This window comes from Aotus nancymaae, unplaced genomic scaffold (genome assembly GCF_030222135.1).
Source record: "Aotus nancymaae isolate 86718 unplaced genomic scaffold, 86718_ANA_hifiasm-v0.15.2.pri h1tg000043l, whole genome shotgun sequence".
Lineage (NCBI taxonomy): Eukaryota > Metazoa > Chordata > Mammalia > Primates > Aotidae > Aotus > Aotus nancymaae.
Genome location: NW_026988457.1, coordinates 5014263 through 5029148, shown reverse-complemented (window position 1 = coordinate 5029148; position 14886 = coordinate 5014263).

The following is a 14886-nucleotide window of genomic DNA, read 5'->3' as shown; positions in this document are numbered from 1 at the left end:
TTGATGAGAAGAAGGAACAAAAGCATTCACAGTAGTTGAGAAGGACTCTGGTGAAGCTTTCTGGGCACTTTTCTGCTAAAGTTTTGGCTAACTTTCTCAAAACACTCTCACAACAAGCAGGTGTTACTGTTTTTTAGCCCTTCAGAAAGTCAACAAGCAAAATGTCTTGAGCATTTCAAAAAACTGTTGCCATGACATTTGCTCTTCATTGGTCTGCTTTTACTTTAACCAGGCCACTTTCACCTTTTGTATACATTGCTTTGATTGTGCTTTGTCTTTGTGATAGTACTGGCAAAGTCATCTTCCATCTCCTAATACAATCTTCAAAGAAATGCTTCAGAATCGATACCACTTGTTTAAAATTTCCATTGGAAGTTCGAGCCAAAGCAATCAGGCAAGAAAAAGAAATAGAGAGTATTCAGTTAGAAAAGGAGGAAGTCAAATTGTCTCCATTTTCAGATGACGTGATGGTATATTTAGAAGACCCCATCATCTCAGCCCAAAATCTTAAACTGATGAGCAACTTCAGCAAAGTCTCAGGATACAAAATCAATGTGCAGAAATCACAAGCATTCTTATACACCAATAACAGACTTAAAGAAAGCCAAATCAAGAATAAACTCCCATTCACAATTGCTACACAGAGAATAAAATACCTAGGAATACAACTAACAAAGGATGTAAAGGACCTCTTCAAGGAGAACTACAAACCACTGCTCAAGGAAATAAGAGAGGACACAAACAGATGGAAAAACATTCCATGTTCATGGTTAGGAAGAATCAATATTGTGAAAATGGCCATACTGCCCAAAGTAATTTATAGATTCAATGCTACCTATGACCCTCTTCACAGAACTGGAAAAAACCACCTTCAACTTCATATGGAACCAAAAGAGAGCCTGCATAGCCAAGACAATTCTAAGCAAAAAGAACAAAGCTGGAGGCATCATGCTACCTGACTTTAAACTATACTACAAGGCTACAGTAATCAAAAGAGCATGGTACTGGTACCAAAACAGAGATATAGACCAATGGAACAGAACAGAGGCCTCGGAAGCAACACCACACACCTACAACCATCTGATCTTTGACAAACCTGACAAAAATAAGCAATGGGAAAAGGATTCCCTGTTTAATAAATGATGCTGGGATAACTGGCTAACCATGTGCAGAAAGCAGAAACTGGACCCCTTCCTGACACCTTACACTAAAATTAACTCCAGATGGATTAAAGACTTAAACATAAGACCTAACACCATAAAAACCCTAGAAGAAAACCTAGGCAAAACCATTCAGGACATAGGCATAAGCAAGGATTTCATGACTAAAACACCAAAATTTTGGCAACAAAAGTCAAAATAGACAAATGGGATGTAATTAAACTCCAGAGCTTCTGTACAGCAAAAGAAACAATCATTAGAGTGAACCGGCAACCAACAGAATGGGAAAAAAATTTTGTAATCTACCCATCTGACAAAGGGCTAACATCCAGAATCTACAAAGAACTAAAACAGATTTACAAGAAAAAAACAAACCATTCAAAAGTGGGTGAAAGATATGAACAGACACTTTTCAAAAGAAGACATTTATGAGGCCAACAAACAAATGAAGAAATGCTCATCATCACTGGTCATTAGAGAAATGCAAATCAAAACTACATTGAGATACCATCTCACACCAGTTAGAATGTCAATCATTAAAAAATCTGGAGACAACAGATGCTGGAGAGGATGTGGAGAAATAGGAACACTTTTACACTGTTGGTGGGAGTGTCAGTTAGTTCAACCATTGTGGAAGACAGTGTGGCGATTCCTCAAGGACCTAGAAATAGAAACCCCATTTGACCCAGGAATCCTATTACTGGGTATATATCCAAAGGATTATAAATCATTCTATTATAAAGACACATGCACACATATGTTCATTGCGGCACTGTCTACAATAGTGAAGACCTGGAACCAACCCAAATGCCCATCAGTGATAGACTGGACAAGGAAAATGTGGCACATATACACCATGGAATACTATGCAGCCATAAAAAACGATGAGTTTGTGTCCTTTGTAGGGACATGGTTGAATCTGGAAACCATAATTCTCAGCAAACTGACACAAGAACACAAAATCAAACACCACATGTTCTCACTCATAGGTGGGTATTGAACAATGAGAACTCATGGACACAGGGAGGGGAGCATCACACACTGGGGTCTGTTGGCGGGGAATAGAGGAGGAACAGCTGGTGGGTAGGGAGGTTGGGGAGGGATAACGGGGGAGAAATGCCAGATATAGGTGATGAGGGTTAGAGGCAGCAAACCACATTGCCATGTATGTACCTATGCAACAATGCTGCATGTTTTGCACACGTACCCCAGAACCTAAAGTGCAATAAAATAATTTTTTTTTAAATTCCAAATTAAAATAATAATAATAAAATAAAATTTCCAATGCTCTGTTGCCTGCAGCTGATGTGGACACAACAGTTTTGGCACTCATGAAGGAGAAAGTTCGCTCAACTTTAATTCCTCCTTCAGAATTGTGTAATCTGAACCAATTGAGATGTCTGTGGTGTTGGCACTATTTATAGTATTATTATTAGTTCTCCTCAATTGGTGCATAAATCAGGGCATCAAAAATTGATGTAGATAGTCTGCCACCATGGTGGTATCATGGTCTCCCTCTTCAACATCAACTCAAACTACATCTTATTCAGATACATAATAAAACATTAATACAAGTTTATTTTGGTACCAAAAAAGTTTGAAATCTATGCATAGTTTTTCATAATATTCATTTTCATGAACTTTGTGAAGATGCCTCATATTACCAGACCTATAACATACAGAGATGTAATATCTATATTAAATTTTCAAAATGTAACATATTCATGTGTAATATATTTGTCAATGATAGAAAAAAGGAGGTGGGTGGAAGCAAAGCTATATAAAAATGATTACAAATGATAAAATATAGCAATGCATGTTGGGCTTGTAACATGAATAAATGTAACGTATAATAATAATGCTATAAAAGGGGGAGGAAGAGAGTAAAACTACACAGAAATAATGCTTCTATATCTCACTAGAATTAGCTAGTGTAAATCAGAAGCTGATTCTGATAAATCAAGGTGAATATGGTAAGCATTAGAGATACCACCGTAAAGAAATTTTTTAAATATAGTGAAAACATAATTAAAGAAACTTAAATATATCACTGGACAATATTTACATAATGCAAAGAAAGTAGTAAAAGAGGAATTGAAGAATAAATGACATGAGACACATAGAAAAAAGGTAAAATGGCAGATGTAAATCCAACTAGAAACATTAAATGTGAATGGATTAAACAATATAATCAAAAGGCAGAGATTGTCAGATCGAATTTTTTTAAATCCAACTATATGTTAGCTATGTACCTGAGACATACTTTAGATTAAAAGATACAAATAGATTGAAAGTAAAAAGACGGAAAACAATATATCACACAAACAGAAACCACAAGAAAACTAGAATGACAATGCCAATATCAGACAAAATAGTAATATTTTATAACAATAAAAAATTTAATCCAGCAGGTAGATATGACAATTACAAACACATACATACCTAATACCACAGCACCAAAACATATGAAGTAAAAACTGTCAGAAATGAAGGAAAAAATAGACAATTCAATAAAATAGTGGGAGAGTTCAACACCTCATTTTCAATAATAGATAGGACAACTAGGCAACAAATGAGAAAAAGAGTTGGAAATTTGGACAACACTGTAAACCAGTTAGGTCCGACAGACGTCCATAAAACACTCCACCCAACAACAAGGGAATATACATTCTTCTCGAGCACACATGTAACATTGTCCCATATACACCATATGCTAGACCATGAATCAAATCTTAATAAATTTAAAAGAATAAAAATAATATAAGATATATTATCTGACCATGATGAAATGAAATTAGAAATCAGTAACAGAAAGTAATTTAGGAAATTTGCAAATCTATGGAAATAATACAATACACTTCTCAATAAAAAAAAGGGTCAAATAAGAAATCAAAACCAAAATTAGAAAATACTTTGAGCTAAATGAAAATGAAGACACAACATACCGAAACTCATGGGATGGAGTGAAGGCATGTTTTGAGGGAATTTATTACTCTAAATGCCTATATTAAGAAAGAAGAAAAATCTAAAATCAACTTAACCTAAACCTCTACCTAAAGACACAGAAAAAGGAGCAAAATAAACCAAAATCAAGCAAAATGAAGAACATAATAAAGATCAGAGTAGAAATTAATGAAAGAAAATAACAGAAAAATAATAGACAAAAACAATGAAACTGAAACCTGGTTCATCAAAAACGCTGATAAACCTTTAGTTTTATTGACCAAGAAAAAAAGAGAGAGAAGTCTCAAGTTACCAGAATCAGAAATAAAAGAGGGGACATTACTGCTAGTCTTACAGAAATAAAAGGGAGTATAAAGGAATACTACAAATAATCATATGCCAATAAATTGGATAACTTAGATGATGAAATGGACAAATTCCTAGAAAGACACAAACTACTACAATTGACTTGAAAAGAAATACAAAATCTGAATAGACCTATAACAAGTGAATAAATTAAATTTGTAATCGATAAACTATACACAAAGAAAAGCTCAAGCCTAGATGGCCTTACCACTGAAATTATACCAAACATTTGAAGAACTCAAACCAATTCTTTACATAAAATCGAGGTCCATAATTAGCCCCAAGCCTTGCACCGTCTGGCCTGGCTCTCTGACCTTCGTGGTCTGCAGAGGCACCCTTGCTCCCTAAGCTTGGTGACACTGCCTCCTCATTGTTCCTCAGACACAACAGACAGGCTCCCACCTCAGGGCCTCTGCCCTCACTCAAGGATTTCCTCCCCCCAGTAACCCACACTCACTCACTGATGATGTATTCAAAATTCTACCCAAATGCCGACTCCTCAGAGCAGTCTTTCTGACCACCCTGCTTCCTATGATGTATCACCGCCTGCTATGATGGTATTTCCTGCCCCCGCTATAATGGAGCACCATGTGGGCGGGAGCTTTTTCTATTTCATTCACTGTGGTGTCACCAGTGCCTAGACTGGGATTTGTTGAATAGAGAAATGAATGAAACTCACAGTGAAGGATGGTTTCTTATTCATTACTGCCCTCCCCACCACCACCCCGTGACCACCCATAACAGATGCTTCAATATGTTTAATTGTTTTGGAGTTGAATTAAGAAAATTATGTTGCCAATAAACTGTTCCGTGGGGAGACCACAAGGCCTTCTATGGACAGTATATGCTTGTTACCATTGCCATGCAGTGCTCTGAAAAACAAGGCAAAGCTCTAAAAGATTTGTGGTTAGGCTATGTATCCCCTTCTCACTTAAAAGGCACAAAGCCAGGCAAAAGAAGACAGATCGATGCAATGACTCAATATTGCTATCACCTAAGGGAGTAAGGAAACAACACTTTTGTTTGGTTGAGAGTTCCCTGCAGGGAAGAATCTTGAGTGATGGGGGAGTGAGAACACACTGGAATGCTTATTTGTCAGATGACACAGGCTGCCTCGCCATCCACGCAATATTAACTCTCGGTGTCTTCAGGAGAAATGACAGAAAATCCATTTCACACCACAGCATTCGATGACTCACCTAGCTTTCTTTATGTATTGCATCACCAGTGTAAATAAGACTTGTGGAAAGAGGGCTGATGAAGGTGCATGCAAGGTGTGTAGCTGCAAAGGCCACCTAATTAGCAGCTTTCAGACCCAGCAGAGGCTGTCAGTGGATGACTTACTGTGTGTCTTCCAGGGGAGGTGCTGGAGACCGAACGCAGCTTCTCAGGGTCCTGCAAGTCACCCGGCAGGCATTGCCCTTGCCCAGAGGAAAACAGGAGCATGCTGGCCCCTGACTCTTCCTCCAGGGCAGCCTTGGGCTCATGGTGAAGGAGCCTCCTCCTCAGCCACCCTTTCCCTACACCAGTGATGCAGAGAGCTCCCCACTCCTGCTGTTCTAAAACCTGCTCTGTGGAAAATGAAACAATGAAACTCATTCACAATGAGGTGGACATGCTGATAATAGCTTAAAGAAGTTTTTCATCTAAGGCTGAGACTGTAAATCAAAAGTAAAATTCTAAGGGCCCCCAGTTATCTGAATGGACCCTTCTTCTTGGCCAAGGGCATTCCAAAGTTAACCTGAAAATCTAGCTCAGGCCATGATAAAAGACCAGGGTGGCCATGCCTCATTACATCCCTCTAACATTAACATCAACACAGACCTTAAGTCTGATGAGAAACACTTATGATGTAGTTTCTCTGGAGCCTGCTACCTAGAGGCTTCAACTGCATGATAAAATCTTGGTCTCCACAACACTTTGTCATAATCCAGATATTCCTTTCTACTGATAATAACTCTTCCCTGCCAACTTTGAGTTGTCTCACCCTTCCAGATAAGATTAAAACAATGTACATCTTACATGTATTGACTGATGTCTCACATCTCCCTGAAATATATAAAAGCAAGCTGACCCAACTACCCTGGGCATATGTGGTCAGGACCTCCTGAGGATAAACTTTCTAAACTGATTGAGACCTGACTCAGATACTTTGGGGTTCACAAGAGAGTACAGATTTCTTTGGGGAGCCTAATTGAACTCCTCATTTAGTCTCTTAAACAATGTCTCTATCTTATCTGCTTTTACTGTGGTCCCATCCTTCAGTTCATTCAGACTCAACATTTGACACTTTTAACCTAGGGCATGTCAAACGCTTCACTCATTTTTATGTACAGTATGGAAAGCCTGGTGCCAGGTATGCATTCCCCACAAACATGTGCTCCTCCTCTTCCTCATACAGAGTCAAAGCGCTGTGAGCTGACTGGGTGTCATGGACCTGTTGTCTTTAATCCATTCACAGCAGGGAGAGATAACCTCCCACCAGGGACTGAATGGGCAGTCTTTAGGTAGAATAGAAGAGCAGTCACCCTAAGTTAGGCCATCAGCAATTCCTTCAGGGTTCTCTTCTGCACATATAAACACACACATACACACACACAGACACACACACAGAGAGAGAGAGAATAAAATGAACAGAAGGCGTTCAAGACACAGATTCCAGACCCAGTTTTAAACCAAGAGTGTTCCTCCAAACAAGTCCTTTATACTCCATCCAATCAGATACCCTGTAATGGGGCTACAGCTACAGACACCCGTAATGGGGCTACACATAGAAGACGGGGGCCAGGCGCAGTGGCTCACGCCCGTGATCCCAGCACTTTGGCTCACGCCTGTGATCCCAGCACTTTAGGAGGACAAGGAGGGTGGATCACGAGGTCAAAAGATCAAGACCATCCTGGCCATGGTGAAACCCCGTCTCTACTAAAAATACAAAAATTAGCCGGGCGTGGTGGCACATGCCTGTGGTCCCAGCTACTCGGGAGGCTGAGGCGGAAGAATCGCTTGAACCCAGGAGGCGGAGGTTGCAGTGAGCCGAGATTGCGCCACTGCAATCCAGCCTGGCAACAGAGCAAGACTCCGTCTCACAAAAAAGAAGATGGGGCTGCAGAGATACCAAGAGACAGCAGCACCTCCAGAGAGGCCATCAGGAGAAGAAAGGGGCTGTGGGCAGCACCTATAATACTCACCAAATCAGACACCCCACCATGGGGCTACAGAGAGACACACCCTGTGATAGGGCTACAGTTATGGGATGTTTCCCCAGGACTATTTCACCATTGCAATTTAATCCATATACATTGGATCAGCATTGCCCTGCCAGTAGAGACAGTACCAGAGTCAGCCCCCAGTCCAAGAGAACTAGGCAGCCACTCGAGCGGACCTCTGGATCCATCGCCAGAGCGGGGGCTACAAAACCATAGTCAGGTAGCCACAAGGGCAATCTGGGAAAGCCCCCAAATTGGTAACCACCCAGTGGGTACATCTTGCCCGCTGCCTAGACAGAGCTGATTTATCAAGACAGGGGAATTGCAATGAAGAAAGAGCAATTCACACAGAGCCAGCTGTGTGGGAGACCTGAATGTTATTATTACTCAAATCAGTCTCCCTGAGCATTTGGGGACCAGAACTTTTTTTTTTCTTTTTTTTTGAGACAAAGTCTCCCTCTGTCGCCCAGGCTGGATGGCAGTGGTGCAATCTCAGCTCACTGCAACCTCCACCTCCTGGGTTCAAGCAAGTCTTGTGTCTCAGCCTCCTGAGTAGCTGGAACTAAAAGTGTGTGCCACCTCACCTGGCTAATTTTTGTGTTTTAGCAGTGACGGGGTTTTGCCATGTTGACCAGGCTGGTCTCTAACTCCTGACCTCAAATGATCCACCCGCCTAGGCCTCCCAAAGAGCTAAGATTACAGGCACAAGCCACTGGGCCTGGTGTAGAGTTTCTAAAAATAATTTTGACAAGTAGAGGTCGAAGCGAGGTTTCCTTGCTGTCTTCTGTTCCTGGGTAGAATCGCAGAACTGGTTGAGCCAGACTACCGTCTGGATGGTGTCAGGTGATGTATCGCGTACTGGCTCTGCAACATATCTCAAGCACTGATCTTAGGTTTTACAATAGTGATGTTATCCCCAGGAGCAAGTTGGGGAGGTTCAGACTCTTGGAGCCAGAGGTTACATGACTCCCAAACTGTAATTTCTAATCTTGTAGTTAATTTGTTAGTCCTGCAAAGGCAGACTGGTCCCCAGGCAGGAAGGGAGTCTTTTTAGGAAAGGGCTATTATCAATTTTTTCAGAACAAAAACAGTTAAGGAATCCATAAACTGAATTCCTTCCTAAAGTTAATTCAGCCTGTCCCCTGGAATGAACACAGACAGCTTAAAGGTTAGAAGCAAGATGGAGTCAGTTAGGTCTGATCTCTTTCACTGTCATAATTTCCTCAGTTATAATTTTTGCAAAGGCAGTTTCAGTCCTCCCTCAATATCTGAGGGAGATTGGTTCCAAGACCCCCAGAGATACCAAAATCTGTAGATGCTCAAGTCCCTGATACAAAATAGTATAGTGCTTGCATATAACCTAGGCACATCCTCCCATTCACTTGAAATCATCTCTATGTTAGATATGATACAGTGAACTCCAAGTTTTTCCTCAAAGAATCAGAATGTCAGTATGTTCAGTTCTTTGTCCTCCATTTTAAAGTTTAACTTCCTCATAGTTTCAGTAAACAACCTTTTCTACCAGTTCTAATCAGTAGTTCACATCTGTTCCCCTGGTCCCTTGCTCCATCCTAACTCATCCTGGTCATCTGCTCCAGTCACCTCCTTCCACCTAGGTCACCCCTAGTCACCTGCTCTGTCCTGTCCCATAATTGTCCTTCCCACCAAACTACTCACCCCACCACTCCAGATCGTACCCCTGCTCTCCTTAAAATAGCCTATCGGAATTAGACTAGACTGTGTGGTCTAACCCTAGCCAATAGGGGAACGACACAGCAGTAGGGGCTGCCTCCATCAGGAATAAGAACCCCTTCCCCTCCTTTGTCCAGGTGAGCAAAGATTGCTCAGGAAGAAAGTGCGTTCCAGGGACACAAGTCATCACAAAGCGTCCTTCGGGACAGGGTTGGTGTGAAGCAGTGGCATACCACAAGGCTGGAAAGGGAGACCGTTTTGCAAAGCCCATAGAGTTGCCGTCATAGTTCATCAAACCTAGAGCACCGCAGATTATAAAGCACACCATTATGTTATGTCCCAACATTGACAATTGAACTATGACAGGCATCCCCATTTCAAAGATGCTCAAGTGTACCCAAAACGTGTCTTGGAATTGACAAAATACAGGAAGTGAAGAGACTGGAGCAGTGCAGTGGGGAGGAGAAGGCACGAAGGATATTTTAATAAAGCAAGCTTGGTTGGTTTAGGATAAGGAGAATTTGCTCTGATATCACAGGCATGAGCGAGGCAAACATTTGTGGGGAATGGGACCCTAAAATTTCAGCATCCTACTCACAGTCTGTTAGCACCATGGAGAATGGCACTGCTGCCCTGGAGCTGTGCAGCTTGACTCTGCCTTCTCCACCCTTCCCCAACTGTCTGCCGAGGAGGGAGAGGGCGAAAGCGCGGAAGCACCGTCTGCCGTCTTCTCCCCAGGCCGACAGCCCACGCCTGGAAAGCGCACCGACTCTCCGGGCTCTGCTCCCTTGTCTCACTGTGCACAGTTTATGAAAACTGAGGAGGACAGCGGGCTGTTTCCCAGTCACGCATTTCCTAAGAGAACGAAAGGGGCTTTCTTCTGTTTTCGTTCTTATAATTTTAAAAAAGGACCTTAGCGTTCTGGCTTCATAGCCCAGAGGAATCTAAGGGTTGAATTGCCAAGAGTTATCGGTAGGCAGAAAGGGGAACTGTAGACCTTAAGATTTGACCAGAAAACGCCACGTATGAGCCCCTACTGCCCCACTCACCCCACACACACAATAACACACACACACACTCATATACATACACCCCAAACACACACCCACACACGCACACTCACCCACACACACATACAAACTCACCTATCTACATACACACACACCCCAAACACACACACACACACACACACGTAAAAACCCACCCACAGATATACCTGATTGAATAGGCAAAGAAAACACCATAATTGTGTGAAATGGTCTGATTTACAAACGAATTATAAGGAATGTAATTATCTACTAATGAAATATGCATGTAAGTCCTTGATTGGCTGCTTCTAATGTCACTGTAGACAAATGTGTACCCAGGAGAAAACTTACATACACATACAAACACACATACAAACTCACCCACAAACACATGCACACATATACACATTCACCCGCCCACACATATATATACATACACATACATGTGTACACATACACATACATACACATACATGTGTACACATACACATACATACACATACATGTGTACACATACACATACATATCATATGCACACACACATGGAAACACGTGCATATCACATCTATGCACACACATATACATGCACATACATATTACATACATATACACACATACACAGTGAGACACAGGTGAAAAATAGGTATTCTTTTTGATTCTGAGATGTTAGGTGTCATGAGATTTTCAGTCATAATCTAGAAATGGGTGATTTTCAATTTACTTTATGCAAGTTTTCTCCTGGCTACACATTTGTCTACAGTGACATTAGAAGCAGCAAATCAAGGACTTACATGCATATTTCATTAGTAGATAATTACGTTCCCTATAATTGGTTTCTAAATCAGACCATTTCACACAATTATGGTGTTTTCTTTGCCTATTCAGTCAATTGAAAAGATAGTAAGAAAGTTCTTTGTTATCAACATGGCATATTCTTGACCTCTATTATGGAGTGGAGGAGATAAACAAAAATAAAAAACAACTATTTTGCATACATAGAATACTCCTTGTTAAAAGGCATCCTAGATGCAAAAGAAAGAAGAACACTACAAAGGTGTTTCTAAATATATCTGGACTAACAAAATGCCAAGAGGGGAATTTGATAGTAGGGGCAGATTTTTTTAAAAAAATTAAAAATGAAGTCACGCTGTTTAAATGCCAAAATCATTTTTCACCCAAATGATAAAAGAAAATTGGGCCATAATCATGGCCACAAAATAACTACTAACAAAGCAGCTACAGGAGCCCTGTTCTTAGGAAAACCTAAGTGTATTTATCCCTGCATCGATTCCACAAACATTTCCTGAGCACTGTGCTAGCTGCTGAGGACAAAGCAGTGAGTACAACAGTCTCAGCTCAGCACCACCGGAGCTTAGTACTCGCCCCAGGCTCACACACACATGCACACACACACTCACACACATACACGACCTAATGAGTCAGCATGCTGGTGGTGTATGGAGACGTTCTCAGCAAGATAGTGTAAGTCAGCAGCGGAAAGCATAATTCCTGTGAATCCCACCTTTACTAAGTAACACTGGGCAACTAACTAACTCCCTGTGCCTCAGTCTTCCCATCTGTAAAATGGAGATAACACAAATACACAACTACTCACATGGCGTCATAAGGGCTCCACAAATTAATCTATGTAAGCACTTAACACAGTGCTTGGTGTAACATACACAGTATTATACGTGTTAGCTCTTACAATATTATCCTTTCTGGCTTCTTACCAGCTCTCCTCCAGGGTATGAAAATGCTGGCATGGAGCTTCCTAGGGACCCCCTGGCCATTTTTAACTCGCTCCAGTCCTCTGGGCCCCTTGCAATGACTCCTGGGTGAAAACTCTAAAGCCCCGGGCTTGAGCAATGGCAGGTGCTCAATCCATGTTAGTCTCACCCCCTTTCTACTTCTTCCTATAAATACTGTCTCCTCCCCACAGCAGCCCGCAAGTCTTCCCCATCTGGGGAAGGGGGACTGTGTTCATTGATAGAATTTTCTTAATTTAAATTTACCCCCCTCACGCCTGTAAAACCAGCACTTTGGTATTATATAAATGATATAAGTAAGATGTCACCATTTTCCAGATAGGTTTGAGGACCCTTGTTGAAAAGGGTAGTGATGGATGTCAGGGGTGTGGTTCCCATGGGCATTTTATGCTACAAAGGAAAGAAGGAGGGGAGAGCTAAAATAAATCTGACATTATGAAAAGCAGCAACATTTTGGGGTGTTTGAAGAAGTGAGGAAAATTTTAGGGATCAAAATTTTAGGGACAGGCGAAGCTGGTGGGTCTAATATGGATTTCTGAAATGCCTTTACCAGCCAGTGCTCGGAAAAGGCAGCCAACACTGAGCAAGGCTGCTGCCGAGCCCCCAGGGATGAACCGCTGGCGAAGAGGAAATACCTTCCAACAGCCAGGGACGGACTTGTCTCTGCTCCAAGCTCTCTCAAGCACTCCAGGGAGACTCCTCGTCAGGTCCTCAGCCCCCTGCATCCACTACCCAGAAAAAACACAAAGACACAGCGAGAGCGCCCTGCCCAAAGGATGAAGGAAGTGAAGAATGAAGCTGCAAAGTCAGGGCATTTTGCTCTCAGGATCCAGTGCAGACAATACTGCAGCTTGTCCAGAGACAAAGCTTGAGGTTCAGAGAGAGTAAAAGAGCCCACAGGAAATGCACACAGCCATGCTTTGAAGGCTCCCTTCAGAGGCTTACTGGGGTCAGGACACTGCTGTGGGTTTGGAGAATGTCTGGTGTTGGCGCACCAGCTCCCAGTGCCTGCCTTGGGGCATTCACTTTGTCCTTCACCTTGGCACAAGGCACTCTGACCACTTCCTGCCACCAAAGGTTCATCGTCCCTTTAAACACCACCCAGCTTCCTCCACTCCAAAAGGCTGCTGGCTTCCTCTGACCCAACACGCCCCACTCTTGCCGCTCTTTTCCCTACCCTACCCCCAATCCTGACCCATGCTTTGTTTGTTTCTCAGCTCCTGTTTTAGCCAAGGAATGAAATTGAGACTCTTAATTAAAAACCAAAGAACCAAAAAGCCCCACGTCTTTGTACACCTAGGTGTGTCTACCTACCCTAGCCCTTTTGCGATGACACTCTTATTCCTGTGATGTTGCACCTGCCTAAAGCAATGTCAGCTGTCCTCTGTGGATTTGCCTTCAAATGTGTATCAGCCACAAAAGAACGTGCATCTCCACCGGGCGTGGTGGCTCACGCCCTTAATCCCAGCACTTTGGGAGGCCAAGGTGGGTGGATCACCTGAGGTCAGGGTTCAAGACCAGCCAGGCCAACATAGCTAAACCCTGTCTCTACTAAAAATACAAAACTTAGCCAGCGTGATGGCAGGTGGCTGTAATCCCAGCTACTTGGGAGGCTGAGGCAGGAGAATCTCTTGAACCCAGGAGGCGGAGAGTACAGTGAGCCAGGACCGCGCCATTGCACTCCAGCCTGGGCAACAAGAGTGGTTGTATCAGAAATATCAGAAACACACTCATTCTAGGTGGATGCAAAAGGCACTGCATTTGGAATAACTTGGTTTTTTGTCTTAGATTTACTACCTGCTAACTTCTTCAGTCTAGACTCAAACCCACGGAGCCTCTGGCCATTCATTTCCGAAGGGAAATAGTGTTATCTGCTCCCATTTGTAGGATTTTGTGAGGATCAAATGAGTAATTATATAAGGAAGCACATGTAATGCCACAGAGCATCCTCTTAGATTTTTAAAATATTTTTAAAATATTTTTCTCTCCTCTTCTCCCAATTCACTTGCCAATTGTCTGCTCACTTCTCTTCTCTGAAGAAAACATTCATTCATTCATTCAAGAAAGATGTATTACATCCCCACTATGTGCTTGGAACACAAAGAAAAAACACATTCATTCTGTCCTCAAGGGGCCCATAAAAGAAAGAAGTAGCAGATATGTTTGTGAATGGATGAATGAATAACAGAGTAAATCAATGAATGAGGACTGAATGAGAGTCTTAAGAAAGGTATTTACACATGTGCTAGGAAGTGTCTAGTTCTGCAAATGTGTGTATGGGGGCAGGTGAGTCAGTGAAAATTTTAAAAAGAAGAGAGATGATAAAACAGTTTATTCTTTTTTCCAGCTTTATTGAGGTATGACTGACAAAAATTGTATGCATTTAAGGTGTACAACGTGATGTTCTCATATATGTATACATGGTAAGATGATTACCACAGTCAAATCCATCACTTCTGGCCAGGCTCATGTCTGTAATCCCAGCACTTTGGGAGGTCAAGGCAGGTGGATCACCTGAGGTCAGGAGTTCGAGACCAGCCTGACCAACATCATGAAACCCTGTCTCTAATAACACAAAAATTAGCCAAGCATAGTGACTGGTGCCTATAATCTCAGCTACTTGGAAGACTGAGGCAGCAGAATCACTTGAACCTGGGAGGCAGAGGTTGCAGTGATTCAACATTGTGCTGTTGCACTCTAGTCTGGGCAACAAGAGCGAAAC